General features: G+C 35.4%; 1 long non-coding RNA gene across 1 annotated transcript; it reads right to left on the bottom strand.

Moving 5' to 3' along the window:
- Positions 1-12,746: 12,746 nt before the first annotated feature.
- Positions 12,747-21,190, bottom strand: LOC111098071. The gene is made up of 3 exons (XR_005366856.1): positions 21,069-21,190; positions 20,629-20,825; positions 12,747-12,803 (listed from the first exon to the last, which is right to left on the bottom strand). It is a non-coding gene; the product is annotated as an uncharacterized LOC111098071 (long non-coding RNA).
- Positions 21,191-21,652: the final 462 nt, after the last annotated feature.

The raw sequence follows: 21,652 nt of genomic DNA, 5'->3' as shown, positions 1-21,652 counted from the left end.
AAATGCCTGATCATACTGTGGCGGGGCTTGGATATTTGTAATTTTTCTTTTTATAAAATGTTCAGGTAATTCTCTAGCCAGGATGGAAAAACATTGAAACAGGGATTCCTAAGCATCTTTTTAAAGGTGTAGAACATAATTTAAAGAATGCTTTTAATTATAGATATCCTCCACCACACATCAATGAAACACACCATAAAAGCTGTTTATTTTAATTACATAAATTTATGCCTGTGATGAAAGAAACATTTTTTTCCCAACTAAAAAAAAAAAATCTTACTTTTTTTTTTTCCCCCTTTTTAATTACCGTTAGTACCTAAGGGAAAGCCTCCCATTTAGGGAGGCTCCTAAATTATACATTACATTAATAAATATATAAGATTTAAATTGCTCAAATATGAAAGTCTGTTACCCAAAATGCTGATTTGTTCATTTATGAGAAAGTTGAATGATAGAAAGAAAAGCTGTCAAGGAAGGAAAGAAGGTGGAAGGAGGGAAGGAAAGACCAGAGAAGGAAGAGAGGAAAGGAGGAAGAAGCAGCAGCTACGTATGGCCCAGAACCAGAGCAGTAGGAGAAAGCCATTGAGCTCAAACACTGGAATAAGCTAACATGGAATTAAATCTCAGATTCAAGTTTTAATGCTTTATGAATATTATTAAAGTGAATCTCTTTGTGCAAGTTGCTAAGCCTCCCTAAAACTCAATTTCCTAATTCTTAAAATAGAGGAAAGAAGTACCTCATGAGACTATAATTAAGGTCATTGAGAAAAGGTGTAAATCTCTTAGCACAGAGGCTAACATATTGTTATTCATCAAAATGGATAGTTACTGTTTTTGTTGGCATGACGGAAAGGAGCTGCCTACAATATGGTTCTGATAGCACTAATACTAGAAAATGCCAATCTGCCTCATTTACTTTGGAACTAAATAATATATACAAAGGATTTATATTTCCTTTGAATATTCTGTGTCATTGAACTGTGGTAATGGTTGAAATTAAAGGTTGCTACTAAAGGGTAAAAGATTAGTGAAATGTACACTAGATTTTTCAGGTTTTCCCAACACACAGTGACTTTGATGAAAGCAGCACAAGGTTAAACAAAAAGGGTGTAAAGGAGGGAAATGATGTCATGATAAGGTCTACTTCATCTCTGTAGCACAATGGTCAGGAAAATAGGCTCCTGAATCTCAAGATAGAAGTTTCTCACTTCTTAGCTATGTGACCAAGGTCAGGTCACTTACCTTACCTCAGTAAGGGTTTCTTCTTCCATAAATTGGGTGTGGAAATAGAACTACCATAGAGATGTCATTATGTTCTTATTTCCATATTGACCAAGGAGTTTTGCTATGATGTCATACAGGTTTTGAGTCAGCTTGTGACCAAGTCAGCTTTAAAGTTTTCCTCAGCTTGACTAAACTCTAGATAGGCTTCTTCCACTCTCTAGGCCCCTCACCTCCCTTTTCTTAGAGCATCAATGTTAGAACACTTCCCATTATAAATTATTTTGTTGGAGTAGATCATGGGAGACCAATTTGACTCAGTCAGAACAATTATAAAAACTATGTATAGTTTTTAAAAATCTGATTGGAAAGGTTTGATTGCCACTGAAGCAAATGGAAAAGAAGAGAGCTCAGAGAAGGGAACAGAAGACCCTATTCTCCTCAGGGTATCTAACAATTTTGATCCCTGAATCATGAGAATCTGAGAAAAAGGCAGAGAGCCAGAACTAAGGCAGCTAAGTGGATACGATTTTCACAGCTGCATAGAACTAGTAAATAATTTTTGTTTGGGGATGGCCAAATAAGACCTGGGCACAAGGATCTTTAGAGAGTTCACAGGTTGGGAGAAGTTAGTACTGCAGCCCCAACATTTTCCCTTTGAGTTATATATTTAATATGGACAAGATAAGAAGCCAAGAAGTGAAAACAGCAGGATGATGCAAAAGAAAGTAGAGTTTTCAGCATGCTCAGGTAGCTGAGGAAACAGTCATTCAAGTTCATATCCTGCCAAAAGGAGGGCCCCCATAAACACTTCAGGTTCTCAGTCAGAGATACTACAGAGCTCTGTCTTATGAATGGAGAAAAACTAAAGGCATCTGAGCCTGAGGAAAACTGTAAACCAACTTTGAATCAGACTGTACTTGACTGCATTAAAGTGATTTGCCTCCCATTCATTCTACCTCCCAGAAGACAGGTAAATATCTACAGAGGAAAGAATGTGGCCTAGAGATCCCAGTTTTTAATGTTTAATTTCTAATGTCTAATTGAAAATTACCAGACACAGACACATGAAAAAGTGGGAGCAGACAAACAATAGAAACATTAAGGGACTGCATTGTGTCCCAAAATTCATATGTTGAAGTTCCAACCCCCAGTGTGATTGTATTTGGAGATTAAACCTATAAGAGGTTACTTATGATTAATTGAGATCTTAAGGATGGAGCCTTGACCCCATAGAATTAGTGTCCTTCTAGGAAGAGTCACTAAAGAGCTCATACTCTCTCAGCCAACTACAGGCCATGAAGAGAACTCTCACCAATAATCCAGTGGGCACCTTAATGTTAAGCTTTCCAGCCTCCAGAACTTCAAGGAGTACATTTTTTTTGTTTTGTTTAAGCCACCCATTCTGTGGCATTCTGCTATAATAGCTTGAGTAGACTAATATGAAAACATACCCAGAAAAAAAAATCCAGCTCCATTTTTAATGTGCATTTTAGTATCAACAGACTGGAAGGTACCCCTGTTCAGATTTCCAGAGCTCTCTGTCTCTGGTGTAACATCTTACAAATTCTATCAGTGTTAGCCTAGCCAAACTCTGACATGTGACTCTTCACTTTGGTGTGACTGCTGTTTTTTTCCTTACATTTCTCTTCCTTGTATTGCAGTCTGGAAAGGCCTTCAAGATGAAAGCTGGAACCCATAGGGACCACTTGATTTGTTTCCTTTTTCTCAGGAATCACAGCTCCACTTGTCTCAGTGTCTAAAAGACTCATATCATATATGTGACCAGTTTTTTTTTTAAGATTTCATTTATTTATTTATTCATGAGAGACACACAGAGCGAGGCAGAGACATAGATAGAGGGAGAAGCAGGCTTCCTGCCGGGAGCCCAATGCAGGACTCAATCCTCGGATCTGGGATCACATCCTAAGCCAAAGGCAGACGCTCAACTGCTGAGACACCCAGGCATCCCTATACCTTTTATTTAAATGGTAGTTATATAAAAGCATCCATGGTCCTAAAAATTCATCAACACCTATACTTATGTTTTTTTTATACTTTTCTGTATGTATAATTTCTCTGTGTATATATACTTTAATGAAGTTTATGCAAGCACAGATATTACTCCAAAGATGTTAGAGTAGAAAAGACTTTGTATATTGAACCTATATATTGAGAAACATATGTCAGCTATTAGAAACAAATAAATGACCATGTTATAGTTCTGAATAGAAGAAAATTAGTTCTATCTTGGTGAAAGATGAATGGAATTGGAGGCTTTTAGGAGGAGATGAAATTTGAGATGAAACTGAAAAGCAGGTGATTAATAGAAATGAAGAGCAGCAGGTCATCTACCAGGAGAAATAGCATCTCCTTCTCAGAATTAGTTAGGTATGTAAGAAAAATTGACAGCGGTTTTATTTACTTGGATTATAATTAATAACATGAAATTAGGTTGGAAAGGTATTAGGGCTAGCTTGTGAATGACTTCAAATAACAAAGTAAGGAATTTTGGATTTCAGTAGATGCTGAGGACCCATTTAGCATTAATGAATAGAAGAAAGTCAAGATCAAAATTATGCTTCATAAACGTAAATCCTTTGACCTCAATATTATCAGAAGGAGAATTGATGTAGCAAGAAAATATAAATGAATATTATGAAAATCTAATTCATTTTCATTTATCAAACAATTATTAAAGGTCCACTGACTTACTTGGGCAAAAATTAGTGAATACCTAAATTAGACCATTCAAATGGGAGTGTGACAAGTGACATACATGACATCTCCATTAAAGAACAATTTGAAAAATTCTTTTTTAAAAAAGATTTTATTTATTTATTTGACAGACAGTAAGAGAGAGAGACAAGCTGGGATAGCAGCAGAAGGAGAGGGAGAAGCAGGGTCTTCATTGAGCAGGGAGCCCAACGTGGAGCTCAATCCCAGAACCCCTGGATCAGGACCTGAGCCAAAAGCAGATGCTTAACTAACTGAGCCATCCAGGTATCCTGAAAAATTCTATGTTGCGTACTACTAAAAATTCATGGCAGTATATGAATTAAGAATATACTCAGGTGCCATAAACAGAAATTACAACTAATAGTAGCCTAAACATATAGGATTTGATTTTTCTCACATGATATGAAGTCCATAGGTAGATATTGCTAATGTTGGTTCAGCTTCTGAAAAATATTGTCACACCCAGGATTTTTCACTTTCCTTTAATGTTTTGAGGCTATTGACTGCTATTCTTTCCTCTGATACTTCATGATCACAAAATATCTGTCACATTTTCAATCCAGATCTCTGGTCAAAGAAGGTAGGGGGAAGCACAATGGCAGGCAATTCTGTGAGATTTTCATGAGAAAGAAAAAGCTTTCTCAGAAACTCTCCCTCTGCATTTCCATTGGCTGTGACAGGGTCACATATCTAACCCTACCTGAAATGGAGACCCTCAAAGTGGAAAATGAGAACAAGATATACAGAATACACTGCCCTGGGCTGGACACACTGCCCCTCACAAAATTCACACCACCAAATTATGATCCTCACAAACAACAAAAGCAAAAATTAATAGGTAAGGCTGTATCACACTGAAAAGCTCCTGCAAAGAAACATTCAACAAAATGAAAAGGAAACCTATGAGATGAGAGAAAATATTTACAAGTCATATACCTGATAAAGAGATAATATCCAAAAAAATATAAAGAACTCCTACAACTTAAAAGCAAAAAGACCCCTAACAATCAAATTTTAAAATGGGCTGAGGAACTGAATAGACATTTTTTTTTCCAAAGAATTCATACAAATGGCCAACAGATACATGAAAAGCTGCTCAACATCTCTAATCAAGAGGGAAATGAAAATCAAACCACAGTACATTTTAGATTATATTATAAAGTTTTAGTAATTAAAATAGTATGTTATTGGCATAAAAACAAATATGTAGATCAGTGGAACAGAATAGGGATCCAAAAATTAACCCATGAATATATGGTCAATTAATTGATGAGAAAGGATAATAAATAAAAAAAATCCATTAATAAATGATGTTGGAAGAACTGGATTATGACATTCAAAAGAATGAAATTGGATCTCTGTCTCATGCCACGCATGCAAATCGAGTCAAAATGGATTAAAGACTTGGTGTAAGAATGGAAAATGTAAAACTCCTAGAAGAAAATATAGGGGGTAAATGACAATGATTTTCTGGATTTGACACCAAAAATGAAGGCAGCAAAAGCAAAAAATAAACAAGTGAGACTACATCAGAGTAAAAGCTTTTGCTCAGCAAAGGAAATGATCAACAAAATGGAAAGGCAACCTATGAATTGGAAGAGAATATTTGTAAACCACATATCTTATAAAGTAGTTAATATCCAAATTATATAAGGAACTAACACAAATCAGTAGCAAACTGCAACAACAAAAAACATACAACCCAATACAACACAATTTACAAATGAGCAAAAGACCTAAATATTTTTCCAAAAGAGATATGCAAATGGATAACTGGTACATGAAAAGGTGCTCATCATCACTCATCATCAAGGAAATGCAAATCAAAACCACAATGAAATATCACCTCACACCTGTTATCAGGGCTATTATCAAAAAGATAATAGATAAAGATAATAGTGTGGTGGGTGAGGATGTGGAGAGCAGTGCTTAGGGAATGTTAATTGGTACAGTTACTATGGAAAACTATGGAAGTTCCTCAAAAAATTAAAAATATAATTATCATATGATCCAGCAATCTCATTTCTGGGGGTATATACAAAGGAAATGATAAGAGGATCTCAAAATGTATCTGTACTTTGATATTCACTATAGCATTACTATCAGCTAAGATATGGCCAAACTAAGTATCTCTCGGTGGATGAATGGATAAAGTAAATGTGGTATATATATGCAATGGAATATGACTGAGCCATGAGAAAGAAAGAAATTCTTCCATTTGTTACAGTATGGATGAACCTGCAGAGCATTATGCTAAGTGAAGTAAGCCAAAGAAAAACAAATACTGTATGATATCACTTACATGTGGAATCTAAAAGAGCAAAAGTCATAGAAACAGAGTAATGTTGATAGTTACCAAGGGGCTGGATGGTGAGAGAAATGGGGAGATTGGTCAAAGGATACAAACCTTGATTATAAGAAGAAAGAATTCTGGGGATAGAGTGTACAGCATGGTGATTATAGTTAATAATATTGAATTATATACTTGAAAGTTGCTAAGAGAGTAGACCATTAATGTTCTCACCACAAAATAAAATGATATTTGTGTGACATGATGGAGGTGTTAGCTAATTCTATGGTAATAGCCATTTTGCAATATATATGTATATCAAATAAACATATTGTACACCATAGTGTTTTATGTCAATCATATCTCAAAAAAGCTGGAAAAATGTTATTCTGCTATTGAAGAGAAAGTAGAAAACTGATAACAATCCTAAGAGAATTTTTCACAGCCACTCCCACCATACACTCTATATACATATAAAAAAGATGGTGCTTGATCTCAAAGAATATATGTGATAGCTGTGAGAGTATTATATATGCCCATAAGAAATGATTCCTTTTAATATGCAATTGAGAACTTCCATCTAATGTGTGGAATATATTTTCCATTTGTTTGCATATTTTTAATTAAGTTGGCCATTCTTTGCTTCTCCCAAAAATTCTTTGATCACATACAATGAAAAATCTAATATAAGAATGGACAACAAAGTCATACAGAAAATAGGAAAAAAAAAAGAAATAGATGTGATCCAATGAGATAATTATATGGCACACGTTCTGTATTTCATGGCAACTTAGCCAAAAGTAGAGTTAGTAAAGGATTTCTCATTATTTGACTTTCTTTAAGTAAACAGTTTTATTTTGAGGAATAAGCTTTCTGTCATGGAAAACATGAAGGATTAATATGAACATTTTAGACTTTATATGAAAAATATTAACAGCAGGAAGCTGAGATAAGTTATGACGTTAGTAAGAGTGGCTTCCTATAGAGTAAGTTTTCAGGTATAATTGATTTATCATTCTTTCCCTTAGGCTTCACTACCTGAACCTGATCATTTTACATTTATTTTAATGATCTTAAGGTTTTAGTATGACTACATCTTCAAATGCCATATTTCTGAGATTTCATAGTGCATTTTTCCTCAAAATAGGGACTAGATCTCCCTGGTTCCCTATCATATTTCCTTTGTATGTAGAAGGCAGGCAATACATATTTGTTGAATAAATAAGTAGGTGAGATAAAAATAAGAATAAGTGATATTATGCTTTTTCCTCAGCAGTGATTCTAGAAGTTAAATCAATATTCTACATATGGAAGGTTTTGCTATCAACCCTAACAGTTGCAGTCACAACATTCAGTCTTAAATGGCTCCTGCCTCCTTTTCATCTAATATTCCAAGGCATCCCACATGGTATCTGCTACATTGAGTCATTCAGTGGAATAATTAATGTTCTCCTGGACAGAGATATTCCTGATAAGAGTTAAAACAATATTATACTGGTATGTTATTTCTGATTCCTTCAGCATCAGGATAGAGTTTCTTGAACTAAAAAAAATAAAAGGTTAGCATATCCATTACACTACTCTTCCTCAGTATTAGATGCTCTAGGCAGCCTTTAGTAAATGCTGTATCATGGCTAATTCATAGTTCTGTTCTGAAAGTAGTGCCTCAGTACTCTGTCATCCATTCATGTGCTTCAGAAACAAGCTGAACAAGAAGTTAGGTGCATTTTGTTGTCAGTGTTGAGGACGCTGACTTTCATTCTTGCTCAGACAGATGGCATTCACCCTTTTTCACAAAGATAGCCCACAAGGATATTTGCAATCAAGCCAAAAGTTCTTCCACAAAAATTAATTTGAACAGAGTTTGAATCTGCTAAAGCATTTGGAAAAAAAAATCAAAACCCCAGATTTATATACACTAGCACTTTATGGAAAAGGCCATTTGGCATGAACAACTTTAATGGTAGATGGTAACTGCTCAACTGCTTTGACCACATGAGAGCCCATCGATGGTGCCTCAATAACATAAGTGTACATACATAAGTTGTATACACTCCTGAGTGTATTGTATTATATGCTTAATATACTTCACCTAAAATTATTTTAAATGGAGTGAGAAAGGGAGGTGTGGTTAATGGAAAGAAAATTGCTAACAATAATTCTGAAATTTTGAGCTCCAATATTAGAAGAATCATGCTTTTCACAGAAAAAGGAAAGTAAACCGAGAAAAATGTATTCCATTTTGGGAGTGCTAATCTACAATGCAATATGGAACTCTTCTTGTTCAGGAATTGTTTGAAACCTGAATTAAACAGAAGTAGAAGAAAATGTGCACCAGTTCTTAAGCAAAGCATTTAGTGAAAAGCAGTCATCAAGACAGAGTTCGGGGGGGGGGGGGGCGGAGGGGTGTTGTGGCAATAATCCAGTCAGTACACCTAATCCTGATTGTCTCCATTTGGTCCTGCTTATTCTTTATCTCGCACTCATTTACTGTCTTTATTTGCCTTCACTCTTTTGGCTTTATATCCCATTTCCAGTCCTGAACTTGTATCCCTGTACCTGACAGCCAATTGAACTTTTCTGGCCTTCCATATCTTGTCTCCATATTATGCTCTCCTTATGAATATCTGATCCAGTCCATCTAAGAGAATTTGGACAGGTCATATCTCTTACCTTTTAGGAAGATGAAAGTATAGTGTTTAATAATAGCTTTATGGGCAGGCCAGATTTGTTCAAAGTAACACTTTATTAGAGTAATAAACAATGCATTTAATCATGTTCTACTTTTTATGTCATGCAAATGCATACACTTAATAGTAAGAGATTACTTAGAGCAGTAGCCATGAATCACAGTGCCCCTGTGACAGTCTTCAGAAGGTACTAGGAAAGAGAGTCAAAAGTGCTTTTGACATAATACAAATTATATTTGCTAATACCCATTGAATTCTTGCCATCTTTCAGATACTGTATGGAAATCTGGTAGCAAATATTAAAATAGTAAAGATACCTGGAACATTTCTGATTGGTTCCTACTCTCAAAATGATGAATATAGGAACATATGAATATACAATTAGGAATTAAATAATGATTACTTTAATTTACACATTTCAAGATTATAAAACCTTTTTTAAATTTAGTGTTTTATAATGTGTAGTTTTGGCTTTTTCTATTTACCTTGGATAAAATTTGTAGGAGGAAAAGCATTTGCACCTGAATTTCCTGATTAGTAAGTAGCACTTGGTGGTGCTCAGAATGGTTCTTTCAAGTAGTAAAGATAATATAAATATCTCAAAACACATAAAATAGTAAAGGGCTAGTATGAGTGCCATTTATATTTCAATTCTTTTTCAAATGTTTCTCCCCTCATGTGATACCTCCTTTCTCTATTCTCCATCTAGAAACTTCTGCCCATTCTTTGAGACCTGGCAGCTATCTATTCTGTCTTAATGCTTAATAAGTGCCTTAAACTTAACATATCCCTAATTGAACTCATGATATGTGTTATTCCTTTGGTTCTAGAGTGAGTATTACTCGGATCTTGCCTAAAATATCTTAAAAGCAAGGCCCAAAAGGATCATACACTTTTTAAAATAACTTCTATTATGGCTATATGTAGTAAAGATAATATAAATATCTCAAAACGTATCTTTACTACTTGAAAGAGCCATTCTGAGCACCACCAAGTGCTACTTATTAATCAGGAAATTCAGGTGAAAATGCTTTTCCTCCTACAAATAGCCAGGTCCAACAAAGTAAAATACGTAATGCTTAGCATCCAGTCAAAAATTACCAGGGTTACAAAGTAGCAAGAAATACAAAATATAATGATGAAAATAATCAGTCAAACCAACTCAGAACTGTCACAGGTGTTAGAATTAACAGACAAGATTTAAAACAGCACTATAATTATATCTCATATATTCCAAAAAATTAGAAATATGAAAGATATTTAAAAACCCAGTCAAACTTGTAGAAATGAAATTATAATGTATGAGAAATACACTGGGCAAAATTAACAGAAGACTCTACATGGTAGAAGGAAAGAATAGTTAACTTGAAGATAGAGTAGTGAAAATTATTGAAAATGAAATGCAGAGAGAAAATAGACTGAAAAAATGAACAGACATGAGTGAGCTGTAGGACAATATTACAGGCCTAATATACATATAATAGCATTCCCCAGGTAAGTGAAAGAGAGCAGAACATATTTGAGTAATGCTGTAGATAGAACTCTCACATAGCTCCAAGATTTCCCAACACCTGATGAGTCTACCCCTGAGTAAGCCTCAGGGAAATGTATGTGGTAAATTTTATTCTCTTGATTAGATTACATTATATGGCATAATTAACCTTAAGATGGAGTGATTATTCAGGTGGTCCTGGACCTAATCACATGAGGCTTTTTTTTTTTAATTTTTTATTATTTATTTATGATAGTCACAGAGAGAGAGAGAGAGAGGCAGAGACATAGACAGAGGAAGAAGCAGACTCCATGCAGCGGGAGCCTGACGTGGGATTCGATCCCAGGTCTCCAGGATCGCACCCTGGGCCAAAGGCAGGTGCTAAACCGCTGCGCCACCCAGGGATCCCTCGCATGAGGCTTTTAAAGGAAACTGTTTTCTAGCTGCAGAAGAGAAAGTTAGAAATTTGAAGCACAAGAAGTATCTAACAAATCACTGCTGGCTTAAAGTGGAGTGGCCATGTGGCATGGAATACAGGTACCCTCTAGGAGCTGAAAGCATTCCCTGGCTGACAGCCAGCAAGTAAATGAGAACTCAGTCCTAAAACCACAAGGAACTAAATTCTGCCAACAAAAAGAATGATTTTGGAAGAAGATGTTTGTACCCAGAGCCTCCAGAGAAGAACTCAGGCCAATAATTTAATTTCAAGGATGTGGAGGAATTGGAACTCTCATATACTGCTGGTGGGAATGTTAAATGATATGAATACTTTGAGAAAAGTATTCCAACTTTTAAAAAAGTTAAACATACACCTATCATATGACCCAGCCATTTCATTCCTAATTATTTACCCAAAATAATTGAAAGCATATGTTTTAACAAGATTTGGTGTGTTATGGAAAGTTTATGTGTATGGTAGTCCCCCTACCCATTATCCACAGACATGCATCCCAAGATCCCCAGTGGATGCCTGAAACCATGAATCATACCAAAGCCCATATATACTTTGTTCTTTCATATTCATACATACTTATGAAAAAATTTAACTTATAAGTTAGGCACAGTAAGAGATTAACAACAATCATAAAATAGATCAATTTTGTAATAATATACCATGACAGAAGTTATATGAATATAATCTCTCTTTCTAAATATAATCTTATTATACTAACTTACTATATCATTATATTTACCCTTCTTCTTGTGATGGTATGATGATAAAATATGTAAGTAAGGAGATGAAATACGGCAAGTAAGGTAGGTATTGTGTTGTAGCATTAGGCTATTATTTATCTTTTGACTGTATGTCAGAAGGAAGATCATCTGCATTTCCATGCTACATTTGACCAAGGGTAACTGAAACTGTACAAAACAAAACCACAGATAAAGTAGAGGGAACTACTGTAATAGTCATAAGGTATAAACAATAAAAATCCCATCAATTGGTGAATAGATAAATAACAAATCCTATTCTATATATACAGTGGAGTACTACTCAGAATAAAAAGTAAGGAGTTATTGAGGTGAGGAGTTATGCTACAATATGGATCACTCTCAAAACAATAATGCTGTGTGAAAGAAGCCAGACATACACAAAAATGAATATTGTATAATTACACTTATGTAAAACTCAAGAAAACATAATTCTAATCTATAATGACAGAAAGCAGATCAATGGTTGCATGGGAATGGGGGTGGAACAGGTACTAGTGGAAGAAATTAGTTACAAATATGCATATGAAAATTTGGGGATGATAGATTATATTTATTATCTAGATTGTGATGATTATGTAACAGATGTAGATATGACATTAAAATATATTGAATTTTTAATGTTGAATATGTGTGACTTGTCTTCGATTATATCCCAATAAAGCTGGAATTTTTTAATTGAAGTATAATTAACATACAGTATTATATTAGTTTCATGTATACAGTGTAATGATTCAGCAATTTAACGTTACTCTTCAGACCCTGGACTTTTAAACTAGGGCTGTACAAAGGTGTACTTGGAGTACTTGAAATAGTGGGATGACCATGAGAGATTTTATTCCCCCTGAGACAAAATCTATTCAAAATTTGAGGAAATTTTTTATATAATAAACACCTATATTATAGTCTCAAATACAAAATATCCATGAATTAACCAAACAAAACATGAGGTGTTAAAGACATACTAAGATAATTTTAGACAGTTTCTTTTTTAAATTACCAGTATGGGGGATCCCTGGGTGGCGCAGCGGTTTGGCGCCTGCCTTTGGCCCAGGGCGCGATCCTGGAGACCCGGGATCGAGTCCCACGTCGGGCTCCCGGTGCATGGAGCCTGCTTCTCCCTCTGCCTGTGTCTCTGCCTCTCTCTCTCTCTCTTTGACTATCATAAATAAATAAAAATCAAAAAAATAAGTTACCAGTATGCTTTTAGCAGAGCTCAAACCTGCTGAGACTTAGCTGAGATATATCAGTGGGTAAAGAGAGAACACCAAGACTTGGTGAAAGCCAGAGAGAGAAGAGGTTGACTACCAACGTGAGGTTATCATACCATATGGTTCTGGGGACCATAGTGACCATGGATTTGAACTGGACTGGCATCGCTCTTCTGTTGACTTCAGGTATAAATTAGTTGAAGACATGAAGGACAATTTTCATCCTTTTGAGGGTTGGACATACCATGGGTACAGCTAATCATGTTGGAGTTAATAACACAGCTCCCGGAGTAGCAAGAAGCTAAAGCTGATACCTACTATGGAGACTGAGCCAATATAGGCAAACATTGTGGCTCATGTGGCCTCTGAATTCTTATCTCACTCAGCTAATTGGTTCTATTGCAGCAAAAGTAATTCTCCACTCTACTCACTTTGGGGCTGAAATTTTCTGCCTTGATCTGTCTTTGCTAAATAACTTAGAAAGCCTAAGTTTGGCCTCTGAATGAAGTAATCATGACAAGAAGTGTAATGACTACCACCAGCTGGCAATTTGAAGAATGAGAATATAGGAGAAAAATATTCTTTTCCCCATCAGTTGTTCTTTAGTCTCCAGATATCTTTTTTCTGGAAACAAGGCAGAAGACATGGGAAAGGGAAGCTCTGAGAAAAGCCATAAATGCGTGAGGAAAACATTTCTTATTCTCACAATTCAAAAGAATGATGTACCATTTTGTCACTTTATCTTGAGAAAGACCATTAATAAAATTGAGTTAACACTAAAGACTTAGTCATGAATTAGCCACTAGAAAGAGACATACTTAAATTGCAAATTACTTTTAAAGTCATTAACCACCCCAAACTTAATAAAGTGAAATCTTCACACTGTTAAAGCGAGTAACAGATGTTGTTTTTAATGTTTAATGAAAAATATTTATCTGCTGCTATGATAAAATCCTGTTTCCCTGACCCTCTTTTTAACTCTGGCTAGGTTTGTTATGTTACATTAAAACGTTCTTTTGCAAGATGATCAGTACATTGGTTTTTTTTTTTTTTTTTTTTTACAGTTATTCAGGCTCAAACTTAAATAAATGTTATTTTTTGGAGCTCTCCATAATGCATATTTGAAGGGCAAGAGCAAGTCTATAGAAATCTGTGAGAGTAAAATGAAGAAATGGCTTTTTTTTTCTTCAGCCAACATGGCAGATGAAGAAGATCTGTAACCACAGAAAAGCATGTCTAATTAGTGCAGCTTCAAGCTATGAGAGAGACTGAATTGGCAAAGAGCTTTCTCTTGGATGATCTTTTCTTTTTCTTGGATTATTTAAAGGAGACTAATTTCTTAAAGCCCTAGGCAACAGGGTCACAAGCAGTAAGCAAAACTTGTATCAAGAGAATAATGGTATTTCAATGTTGAGGAAAAATACCATCATAGCCAGGAGGGAAGCCATCAAAACTTAAGCTGCTGCAATCTGGAAGCTTCTCCTCAGGACCTGTTTATTGCTGGTTCACTGTTTTAAGCAGCATAAAGTGCCAAACGAGTGGCAGGTGGGAAGGTTATGTGAAAAACTATCTGCATGAGTTAAGGGACTGTAAAGGTACAAAAGGCAAACACAGAGGGAATGAAGCCCCCTGAAATAAAAGATGAAAATGTTAGTGAGTTCTTCTACTAAGAGATAAAACTAGCTTCCATCCATGCAGACCTAAAGTGAATCACCAAAGTAGGTTACCTCATTAGCCGGTGTAGATAGAGCTCCTTCTGATTTGAAAATGTGTTATACATTCTCAATTTTGTGTAATAACACAGAGAATACACCTTGATTTCACCTTCTAGTCTTAGAACTAGCTCCTCATCCTTTTCTTTCCAGCTCCAAGAAAGAAAAATAGCAATCAAGGGCGGGGGGGGGGGGGGGATGAGAGAAAAGCATAAAACATCAATTTAGCCTCCCTGAAACATCTGCTCCCATAAGAAAGGAACACTTTTTCCTTCTTTTAGATAGATCCTGGCAGATTGAAATATTAAACAATCAAAGTTTGCTCTTATCAGTTATATTGTGATGAAATGCCAAAAGTAATCTTATCCTTGACCACAGATGAATAGATCATTACCTTCTGAGGAACTGCAAAGATGACCTAGAAGGTTGTGTGGAATATAAAGATGTTATAGTTAAAAATGGACTATGACTAACAATTCACATCTACATATATTTACAGAATATAGCATCTATTATAGGCCAGGAACTATGTCAAGGACTTCAAGGAGGAAACACACAAAGATGGCTACAGCATAGCCCCTGACTCAAGGAAGTTTAAGGTTTAAAAGAAAGATTAGAAAAAGGACATAAGGGGACCCCTGGGTGGCTCAGCGGTTTGGCACCTGCCTTTGGCCCAGGGCGCGATCCCGGAGTCCTAGGATCAAGTCCCGCATCGGGCTCCTGGCATGGAGCCTACTTCTCCCTCTCCCTGTGTCTCTGCGCCTCTCTCTCTTTCTGTCTATCATGAATGAATAAATAAAAAACCTTAAAAAAAAGAACAAGGACATAAACTTCAATAGGCAGAAAAAAAAATCCTTTAGAATTGTTCAAAGATGTTTAGATGAGGAACTCTGAAGTTTAGAGAGAGACCAATTAGTCACTCACCATGATTTTGTGGATTGAATAAGGTTTCCCCACAACCCAGCCCAGCCCTACAGAAAGGTCAAGGTTGGTGATTCAGGTTGGGAGAACAAATGAGCTAAAGCATCAAGTGTGAAGTATGAGGATACTTGGAGATGCCGGCTGGGATGTTGAATGTAAGAGTTGTTGATAAGAAAAATGTCCTATCATGTATTTCTTCAGCATACCATATTCATGGCTGGTATATTTATTCTAAATTCTTTCAAAGAAGAATGGCATATATAACAAAAAAAATGAAGAAGCCATATAAATACATGGAATTTCCCAGAGTGATTGCTTCTTTGTAACCAGCACCTTGTTCAGTAAGTGACATTACCAGCATCCAGAGAGGCCCCTCTCCATAACCTCTTTCATTCACACCCCCACTGATGATCATTATCCTTATTTCACCATCACTATAGATTAGTCAGTTTGAAACTTAATATAAATGAAATAATATAGTACATACCTGTGTTTGGATTCTTTACTCAATATTCTCCTCTGTGTCCTATGTAACTGTAGCTTGTTCTTATTGATTAGTATTCATTTGTATGGACTTGAAGGGTGATCTGTAGTTGATGTGACACTTGAACATGTGAAGTTTTTGTTTTTAATCTTTTCAATCAAATAAATGGATCAAAACCAACTCAGTTCCAAAATGGGTAAACAAATGCAGCCACTGATTAACTTAAACATGTACACAATGAAGTATTTGTTATATTCAAGTATGAATATTAATCAGTAATTTTCCAGGATGTCTGGGTGGCTTGGCAGTTGAGCGTCTGCCTCTGGCTCATGATGTGACCCTGGAGTCCCATGATCAAGTCCCACATGGGGCTTTCCGTCAGGAGCCTGCTTCTCCCTCTGCCTATGTCTCTCTCTGTGTCTCTCAAGAACAAATAAAATCTTTTTTAAAAATTATCAATAATTTTTCTTATTAAAGATGAGTATCCACTCTGATGAGAACACTGCAGGGTGAATTGGGTCACTTCTGTGTTCTCTTTGATTGCTTCTACTTTGTTTCATACACTGGCCTGTTTGACTTTTCTTTGAGTTCTGTACTATTGCCAGTGATGGGGGGAGTCCTCTGATGTACCATACATGTTATATTCTAGTGCAAATTTTTTGCTCCAACTGAAAAGCATTGGGACTTCTACTAACTTTGTCACGTTAAAAAAAAAAAAAATCCTTGCACTTGTTTTGTTTCCCAATTCTAGAATAACTCTGTTGAAAACCCTTACTCTCTCCGATGAAAGGAAGTGTTATCTTCCTCTTGAGGAAGCTCTGTGTTTTTGAGCAGGAAAAACTAACTTTCAGGGCTGCCATCTGGAAGGTTTCTCACTCAGGAAACTTATACAAATTCTCTCTCTATTGTCCTCAAAAGGATCGTCCATCCCTGAATCTGTGACTCTCACAGTGTCTTACACGGTTAATGTTTATCTGGGGGAAAATAGCAGTTCTTAGGATCATAGGCAGAACTTCCCATCTCAGTTACCAATTCTAATCATTACCTCCTTCAATCCCTGATATCTGCTTCTATATGCTTTTGAGAGGAATAAAAAGAAAGAACCAAGAAAATGGGGACCAAGGAAGATGGCACTTTCATACTGGATTGTGTATATGTTCGGAAATTCAGTAAGAAATTTGAAGACTGCGGGGCATAGTACTCCATGGGAGCTCCAAATACTACTTGTCCCAATAGATTGAGGTTATTTAATTTTTTCCTTTTTTCAATTTTGGAGAACAGAAAAAGTAAAAGTTAGCAGTGTGAGAAATGTTCCCATTTTAATCTTTCTTGCTACTGTGAAGCTGTAAATTTTTGGGAAGCATTAAAGTTCATTTCCTACTGTCCATTCAAGCTACAATTCCATTGTATGTAAACAGTGGATTCTATCATTACTGTATAAAGAAATGTATTAATCAATTGGGTAGAACTAATAGATAGTTTGGAACTTAAATACCACCAACAATATCTCCATAAGGATATGAATATAGGCCAAGCATCTTAAGGAGAAATACTGTTATAATTTTCAGCATGTGGCAGGACTCTTTTGAAATTATGTTTTATTGTAATATTCAGTTTATTCCAGGAGAGCACTTACCCTGAATGCAATATCTTACATGATAACACTTAATATAATAATACCACTGTTAGAGAGGGTATTTTAAAAATTATTTCTAAACAATAGAGCAAGTGTTGAATTTTAATATTATAAGTGAGAACTAGAATAGAATGTTTATATATTTAGCATCAATTGAAAGCCCATTACTCATCTACTTCTATTGATTCCACAAATGTTTATTGAGTGGTAGCTAACGTTTGTGAGATGTTGGGAATATAAAGTTAATTAAATCACTTGTCCTCTATTTCAAGGAGTTAATGGTATAACCTAGGAGGCAGTGAACAAATAATCATTGTGAGATATATTTCACTATGGAACTATCTAGCACCTTTGGGAAGTCAGAGGAAAGATGTTTTTGTTGTTTGTTTTTGTCAAACTTTTATATGTAAAGCTTCCCAAAAGTTTGAGCTGGATGGATTTGGAAGACAGGATGTTTTAGAAGTGGAGGTTGGGAGGCAAATGCAGTCCAGAGATAAACTTTATCTCATTCATCTTCACAGCACTCCTAAGAGGTATTATTAACCGTAGTTCACAAAAGACATATATAGATATCAGTACTGATTTCTGGCTAAAATCCATTGTATATAAAAGCCTGTTCACTCTTCCACTCTATAAAAACTGAGGTGTTAATCTGGAGGTGACTTTTTAATACCATAATTTTTCTTGTGTAATAATTCACAATTTCAAACCATCTTCACATTAGTCATCTTATGCTATATGTTATAAAGTACAGGGTAGGCATCTTTTTGCCCCTTTTCCTATGGGAGAATAGCTTAGAGTGATAAAGAAATGGACTCAAGAGTGATAAAGAAACGGACTCAAGATACTCCAGATTTAGAAAGTAAAACCTAAGTTGTTCTAACTCCCATGTTGTATTATTTTTGTGCATTCTCTTATTTCTGAGTCTCACAGTTACTATGACAAAATGGAAAATTACTATGGTGTTTTTATTCTGATAAGGAGTTTATCATATTTTAAAAAGTATAGTTAATAAAAGTTGAGAAAACAGTTTTAATGGGATTAATTCAAAGAAGAATGGAGGGCATGAATTTAAAAATGTTAGCATGCATGAAAAGATACAGGGATCTTGGAAGGATATCTAAAAAGTTTATCACATAGAGCTTCATTCTTTTAAACAGGGAAACAACTTTTTCAAGTAGCTTCATGACCCATTTGCTACATACAGGCTGAACAAAATATGCTCACATGTTTCTAAGAAACAGATGTTGTTTGAGCCCTCATAGCATGCTGTTACTTGGTGCCTCTACCAGTTTAGGTAGGATTTAGCCATAAATCATAACTGAAGAAAAAAAAATCAAACAATCCATGGGAGCTTATATTTAAAAGAGGGTTGCAAAAAAATAAAAAAATAAAAAAAAATAAAAGAGGGTTACTTTCAGAGAATATGTCACCAACTAGTCAAAATTAATCCACAGGACCACATTGTATGCATGAGAAGTGATTTTATATATTCTGCACTCCTGTCAGCTATATCTCAGGGGTTATGAAGAATACTATAAAGTTGAATCAGTCATGTATATTGAGACTGATAGTGAACAGTGGGTACTAATGAGTCGATCCTAAAGATGTTCAGAAACCCTAGTTAAGTTAGTGTAGATGAGGTCGTAGTTTTCATTTTTATCATGGATTTTATTTTCTTCTGTCAAAGATGTAATAATACTGAATAGACTTTAAATGACATAAAGCTCCATAATACCTTCATTTTTTATATCTCATTAATTACCTAACATAATGAATGCCAATCCAGAAATGGAAATGCAAAAACAGGTTACAATGATGGACTATAAACCTTGCCTTTTGCTGACATAAATTTGAAGACAGTGCACATTTAAGATGCTTCAATAGTTAACGTCTAAGGGAAATAAGATTTTGCAAAAACCAAATTTAATGCTTCCTACATGGATGAGGTAATAAGTTTGTAAAGCATCAGACAATCTTTTTCTCTCAGATTGGCAACTTTTCTGGCACATCTTCCAATTGTGTTTTTTCATGTGGGTGCCAATTGTCTTTTTTTTAGAGACATGTACATGAATATATGAGAAGAAAGAGAAATAAAGTACAAATGGGTCCTGTGTTTTTACTACAAAGTTATATTAAGTTTCCATACTGGAACACCTGTGGACCTCTAATTCCCAAACCTAATTAGGTATCAGAACAGTCGTAGTAATGGTCAGAATATAAGTCTGGGGCTGCCATCTTTTCCTACTGAATCGGAACAAGTGTTGGGTTGCTCATGAATCTATATTTTTAATCTTCTCCATGATGATTTTCATGCACAGCTAGCTTTGAGAAACACTATAAATACGCTTAACAAATACTGTCTGTGTACATATTTGACCCTGAAGATATTTGTAAATATTTGTAAAGTTTCTTTTACATTATAAAGTATATAAAAGAATAATTTTATAAGTATCCCCCAACCCAATATCAACCTCTTAGTTAAATGCTATAAAGTGTTACACACCTAGCATAGTGCCTCTGGGTAGCTAGTTGTGTTGGTTTAGCTCCTGGATAGTAGTGAGCATGAGAGTTTCCAAATGTAAATTTTATCAACATCACCTCACTGTACTGAAATGGGAAGCATTAACTTCCAAGGGGGGGGGGGCGGGGGGAGCATGTGATATCAACTCAGCAGTAGCCCTTAAGAGCACCTTTCAGTCTTGCACATAGCTACATATAATTATAGTAATCAGCACTGATTACACTCTTAAAGTTTTTCTAGGTACTTTTAAATATTTGCAAAATTATTCAATATAATTTTCCCCAAAGAACCATGAGGTATGTGTTATTTAATCTACTTTCCAGCTAGGAAACTGAAGATTGCACAGAGGTATCCAACTCTATTAACAGTATTTTTAAACCAGCAAGATAATAAAACTACCACATAAATGTAGTCACTTGGCAGGTAACAATGATAACAAAATGTTGTCTTCATAAATATAGATAAAATTACTAAGAGCAAAATATGTCAGACCCACCTTCCTGACTACCGAGGCCAAGGGACCCTTCCCCCACACTTTCTCCATCCTCTGACATGCTTGGTTCAATGAGGGGAGCCTGCTGAGTTTGGGACTACATCAATCAGGAACTGTAGGGCCAGTGGGCATTAGAGACCTTCTATTAAGTTTTCTTATGAGTCACTAGTGAAGCATAGTAGTTTCCTGCCTCTGGCACTCTGTAGGAAAAAACAGAAACAACAGGCAATTTGCCCCTGTCACATAGATTAATCAAGAAAGGCATAACCTTTGTATCTTTGGCTGGTCTCTGATAAGGGGAAAAGGGCATTGTGATAGATACCGGCAGGAATCACTTCAATCATCTTTAACAGTCCTGGGACATAAGGCAAGGAGCTTAAAACTTTCATTTAAAACATGTTGTTGTTTTTTTTTTTTTCTATTGAAGTTTCTGTAATTATTACCTGTGCTCCTTCTATCATGCCCTATTGTGAACAACTTCAAAGAAAAGAAGCAAGTTCTTTAGATCAAAGAAAAAAATTGACTGGGGGAAAAATGGATTGTCTTTCTACTAAACACACACACATATTCTGTTGTTATGGCAACATAAGATCTAAGAATGACACACCAAATAATATGGTACCCAAGCGCATTACTACCGTCAAATGTCACAGTAAATGTGCTTCAGCTTCTGAATATGACATACCAGGTTGTTTCCTGTTCCTTTCAGTTCTTTTACTTAGGCCAAAGCAACTTACTCTAATGGGAACCAAATATCATCCATCACCTTTCTTAGTGGATGTTTCTTGCATGAAGAAATCCACTAACTCCACTAAAGAGATATGCCACAGGATGAAATCTGAGCTCGTTCTTAACAAAATAGCTGCTTATCCTTTAAAACCCATTACATCGTATCTATATAGCAGTGTGTCCAACTCGGGAATTCATTTGTATATATATATATATTATTTGTGTTGGTGTGCATAACCTTGGATTGGCTAAATATGTGTAGACAAAGTAAATCATACTTATGTGATAAAGTAGTGGA

Source organism: Canis lupus, chromosome 11 (assembly GCF_011100685.1).
Source record: "Canis lupus familiaris isolate Mischka breed German Shepherd chromosome 11, alternate assembly UU_Cfam_GSD_1.0, whole genome shotgun sequence".
In the NCBI taxonomy this organism is placed as follows: domain Eukaryota; kingdom Metazoa; phylum Chordata; class Mammalia; order Carnivora; family Canidae; genus Canis; species Canis lupus.
Note: the sequence above shows the minus strand (reverse complement) of the source record. Positions and strands in the feature narration are given on the sequence as shown.